Genomic DNA, 5,722 nt, shown 5'->3' with positions numbered 1-5,722 from the left:
TTGTGGTGTCTTCTTTTTCAATATGACTTCAACTATTGAGCCCTCCTCTGATGTATCATCACCTGTAACCTTTTCTTTTGCAGCCTCTGTTTGTGTTTGATTGTCGATCATCAAAGGCTCATCATCTGATATGTCAGTCCCTTGAACATCTTCTGCTTCATCCTCCCTGTGCTCTACCTGTTTATGGATGGAAATATCATGTAATGTAATTTTCTTCTTTTTATACCATAGCTTCAGGAATTTCTTCTACACATTGATATTGATAGTACCCACGGATTCCATCCAAGGATATCCCAAAACAACATCCATATTATCCATTTCTGAAGCATAAAAATCACCATGCAACACATATTTATCCATAGAAATCTTCAAATCCTTGTACACTTGAACATCCTCATCATTCACCTGTGTGTTTTCAATGTGTTTTGCTGGAACTTGCAATTTTTTTGCCAAATTAACACTGATAAAATTATGTTTACAACTAGGATTGATAGAAACAATGATCTTCTCTTTCTGAAGCAATCCATGAATCTGCAATAAGGATATACCTGTAGGAATTAACCCCTTATGTGTCTCATTCTCCTTTTTCCTAGCCCGAGACCATTTGTCCAAAAAGACTTTTTCAAATTCTGCATCTGAAATTTTGTTCAACCGCTCGTAGTCAAGTAATAAATTCCATTTTTGAGCCTCACCTCTAAAGTTAGACAGCATTTGAAACTTCCAAAATGTCCCACAACTTGGTGTCCCAAATTTGGACTTGTATCTTTGTATGAATTCTTCAATAGTAGGACCATCATCTTTTCCTGTAAAATATAGATCCTTGCTAGAAGCCATGAATGGTTTGGAAAAAATTCACTTACTTGGCGAAAATTTGTAATTGTCACAGTTTCGTCAATATTGCTCAAAATCCTTATTATGACCTGTTTTTAGAAATGGAGCAATCATTCTGCATCTGCCCATGTGATAGAAATCCTGATCCAAGCACTATAATTCCAGATCTGCGCTGCTACTCTCCCGCCGTCACCCAAAATTTCTGCAAAAAGAGCTGATTTTAAATCAGCGATATCTCCCTCATCCGAACTCAGATTCGACTGATTTTTTTTTTTTTGAAGTCGGGTATTTTTTCCCAAGGAATCCAGATCTGCAATTAGATTTTGCAGATCTTGTACCAGGACGTCTAGATCTGCGCCGCAAAATCGTTGCCCTGAAAATTGTCTGCAACCCCACTGATTTTTAAATCAGCGATATCTTCTTCATCCGGACTCCGATTCAACCGATTTTTTTTTGAAATCGGCTATTTTTTCACCAGGAATACAGATCTGCAATTAGATTTTGTATATCTTGCACCAAAACGTACAGATCTGATCTGCAATTTCGCCACCCAAAAATCCCTGCAAAAATAAAAAATAAAAAATTCTCCACGGTTTGCCCAAGAAAGTGCTCTGATACCACTTGTTGTAGCTCTGATACCAATTGTTGTAGATCTAACCCAGAAATACTATAGATATGATATAAAAAGATGAGATAATGCAAATAACCCAGAAATAAGATGAAATGCTTCTTTATTGTCAAAACCCTTAAGGTAGGGCAACACCATACATTCACTCCTTAAGGAAGGAGAACACTCCACAAGCCATATGCCTGTTCATACAAGAATACTTCTCTTCATCTTCATATCTCTCCATGTGGAGTCTCTAGCCTCTATATAGGCCTCATACATACAATACCATGGGTCATTACCATGGTTCCCTCATACCATCAACTAATACCATGGGCCCATTACATTATTATTAACTACTTGTGGTCCCTTACATGACATGGGTTAACCACCTTATTTATTACTATGGCCCATCTCATTATTACATTATTACCTTGGGTACCTCCCTTGGTACCCCATATTATCCCCCCTAGGTATATAACATTATTCTTGTATGAACAAGCATATGGCTTGTGGAGTGTTCTCCTTCCTTAAGGAGTGATTGTATGGTGTTGCCCTACCTTAATGGTTTGATCAATAAAGAATCATTTCTATCTATTCTATCTTGTTATTTCTTGGGTTATTTCCATTATCATATATTTCCGGATCAGATCTACAACAATTGGTATCAGAGCTACAACAATTGGTATCAGAGCACTTTCTTGGGCAAACCGTGGAGAAATTTTTTTATTTTTGCAGGGATTTTTGGGTGGCGAAATTGAAGATCAGATCTGTACGTTTTGGTTCAAGATCTGCAAAATCTAATTGCAGATCTGTATTCCTGGTGAAAAAATAGCCGATTTCAAAAAAAAAATCGGTTGAATCGGAGTCCGGATGAAGAAGATATCGCTGATTTAAAAATCAGTGGGGTTGCAGACAATTTTCAGGGCAACGATTTTGCGGCGCAGATCTAGACGTCCTGGTACAAGATCTGCAAAATCTAATTGCAGATCTGGATTCCTTGGGAAAAAATACCCGACTTCAAAAAAAAAAAAAATCAGTCGAATCGGAGTCTGGATGAGGGAGATATCGCTGATTTAAAATCAGCTCTTTTTGCAGAAATTTTGGGTGACGGCGGGAAAGTAGCAGCGCAGATCTGGAATTCTAGTGCTTGGATCAGGATTTCTATCACCTGGGCAGATGCAGAATGATTGCGCCATTTCTAAAAACATGTCATAATAAGGATTCTGAGCAATATTGACGAAACTGTGACAATTACAAATTTTCGCCAAGTAAGTGAATTTTTTCCAAACCATTCATGGCTTCTAGCAAGGATCTATATTTTACAGGAAAAGATGATGGTCCTACTATTGAAGAATTCATACAAAGATACAAGTCCAAATTTGGGACACCAAGTTGTGGGACATTTTGGAAGTTTCAAATGCTGTCTAACTTTAGAGGTGAGGCTCTAAAATGGAAATTATTACTTGACTACGAGTGGTTGAACAAAATTTCAGATGCAGAATTTGAAAAAGTCTTTTTGGACAAATGGTCTCGGGATAGGAAAAAGGAGAATGAGACACATAAGGGGTTAATTCCTACAGGTATATCCTTATTGCAGATTCATGGATTGCTTCAGAAAGAGAAGATCATTGTTTCTATCAATCCTAGTTGTAAACATAATTTTATCAGTGTTAATTTGGAAAAAAAATTGCAAGTTCCAGCAAAACACATTGAAAACACACAGGTGAATGATGAGGATGTTCAAGTGTACAAGGATTTGAAGATTTCTATGGATAAATATGTGTTGTAGCTCTGATACCAATTGTTATAGATCTAACCCAGAAATACTGTAAATCTGATATAAAAAGATGAGATAATGCAAATAACTCAGAAATAAGATGAAATGCTTCTTTATTGTCAAAACCCTTAAGGTAGGGCAACACCATACATTCACTCCTTAAGGAAGGAGAACACTCCACAAGCCATATGCCTGTTCATACAAGAATACTTCTCTTCATCTTCATATCTCTCCATGTGGAGTCTCTAGCCTCTATATAGGCCTCATACATACAATACCATGGGTCATCACCATGGTTCCCTCATACCATCAACTAATACCATGGGCCCATTACATTATTATTAACTACTTGTGGTCCCTTACATGACATGGGTTAACCACCTTATTTATTACTATGGCCCATCCCATTATTACATTATTACCTTGGGTACCTCCCTTGGTACCTCATATTATCCCCCCTAGGTATATAACAGTACCATCATAGCCTTATCAATATGTTGGTTGTTCATGATTTGAGTAGACGAAATAAGTCTTGGGAAGAATTTTTTATGGAAATTTTTCTACATGAAGAAAACCAAATCAAAGGTCGATAGAGACTCATTAGCCCCTGATCGAAGAAATTGGGTCAAGAAGACGAGGCTCCTCTAATTCCATTTCTAAGCAAGGACAGGGCCTTGCGATAACCCTTGTGTCTACAAAGGAGGAAATTAATTTGGTGAAACCCCTAAAGAAGTCTGTAAACCCTAATTCATCTACAAAAGAATTGACCCTACCTTCAAAAGGAAATAAATGCAAAAGAAGTAGGGAACAGAAGAGTGAACCTATTAATAATGAAGTAGCAGTCGAAGAAGCCTAGAAAACAAATGGGAAAATCCTCAAATGGAGGTTGTGAAACCTATTGTCTCATCAGTAGAAAAGCAATATAAGGGAGCTAATGTCACCCCTAAGAAGAGAAAGATAAAAATATTCGAGGAAGAGCAGGAAGCAATGTCAATTCCCGCTACACCAGTGTAGAGAGAGAAAACAGCAGAGAATTTGACCTCGTCATAAAGTCGGCAGCACACGAGAAGCATGTCTAGACAAAAACCATCCATTTTTGGTACTCAAGATTAAGAACCTGTTACCATTATGTCCTCTTTGGAATAGGAAATGAAGATCCCCTCTCAGTAAGTCAAAGAAGCAGGGGATCTTCTACTTGAGGAAGATGGTTCGATAGATAATTTCCAAGATCGTATGAGTAGTTCGCCACAGTTGAATCCATCTAACAAGGGTCCATGAGAGAAAAAGTCGGCATATAAACCTAAGAAGAGCCAGACACTTGATGGGTCAACTCATAAAGGGAGTATTTCATGACAATAGACCATACCTATTGGAAATACCTCGGTCTATGGTGATTAATAGTTACAACTACTTGTGGCTAACTTATAGAAAAAGAATGCAAATCTTAAGGAAAAGGCTCATAAGTATAAGACAATGTTTCGCTATGTGTGGACGATTTTTCTCTCAATATCAAAACATGAATCTATCCCTAGTCTCCAAGAATAATGCGCTCATCTTAAGGAACAAGCTCCTTATTAGTTGGAAGCTGAAACAACATAGGCCTGTCAAGAGGCTTAGTTCCCATGTGTGATCCTTGAGATTTCGACGACCATTAATGAAGGAAAACCATGGTTTGGAAGTCCTAGTAAGCACGAAGGGAATTTGAAGGAAGGGATGACCTATTTTTTTATGATTGGTTGAAGTTTGAAAGGGACAGTTGCATGAGGACTTGCATCCCCTATGGCATGGGGGGATGTTGGGCCCTACTTTTGTGCCCTTTTTCACATCTTATCCCACTGTTTTTACTATCATTTACCTTACTTTACCCCTTTTTGGTACCCTAAAACCACTCCACACTAGTTAAACCGCATTACTTTACAATGGAGGTAAGATTTATTAATAAGTGTTATATTCATATGTCTTTGATTGGTTTGGGTAGATGTTAAATAACTTTTTAACTCTTGATTCAATTTGACTTATCTATAGAAGGAATCTAAAATATAGGCAGACATTTGAAGTGCGTGGACAACTCATCAACGATCCAACACCCAGTCCAACAACGCATCAAGTAGCCATTTTTGGAGTAGCCATTCTGTACTCATTTTTGTACTTAAATCAGTACTTTACTCAGCATAGGGCAACCAGTCAACCATCAACATCTCATAATAGTCCTTCTTGTTCTCGAACATGGAATTAGTTTCTTTGGTTCAAGGATAGTGCCATGATTGGGACTGTTCGGTTACAATCTGGGTGAAATAATCCTGAAGATTTCACCTAGCTTAACTTAGTTTAAATCCTAGATATTTTTACTCTCTTTAGTCAATTGGTTGTAATTATTTGATTGGTCTGAACTCCTTAAAAGGCCCAATTTTTTGTATGTAAAGTTACACACACATATATTCACACATATATACATGCTTAGGTTGAGTTGGTGATTGTGGCACGACACTCTTTGATTCTATTAT

The sequence above is a fragment of the Pinus tabuliformis genome, chromosome 2_2, assembly GCF_031772625.1.
Source record: "Pinus tabuliformis cultivar Carrire ecotype Pingquan chromosome 2_2, CPIR1, whole genome shotgun sequence".
In the NCBI taxonomy this organism is placed as follows: Eukaryota; Viridiplantae; Streptophyta; class Pinopsida; order Pinales; family Pinaceae; genus Pinus; species Pinus tabuliformis.
Note: the sequence above shows the minus strand (reverse complement) of the source record.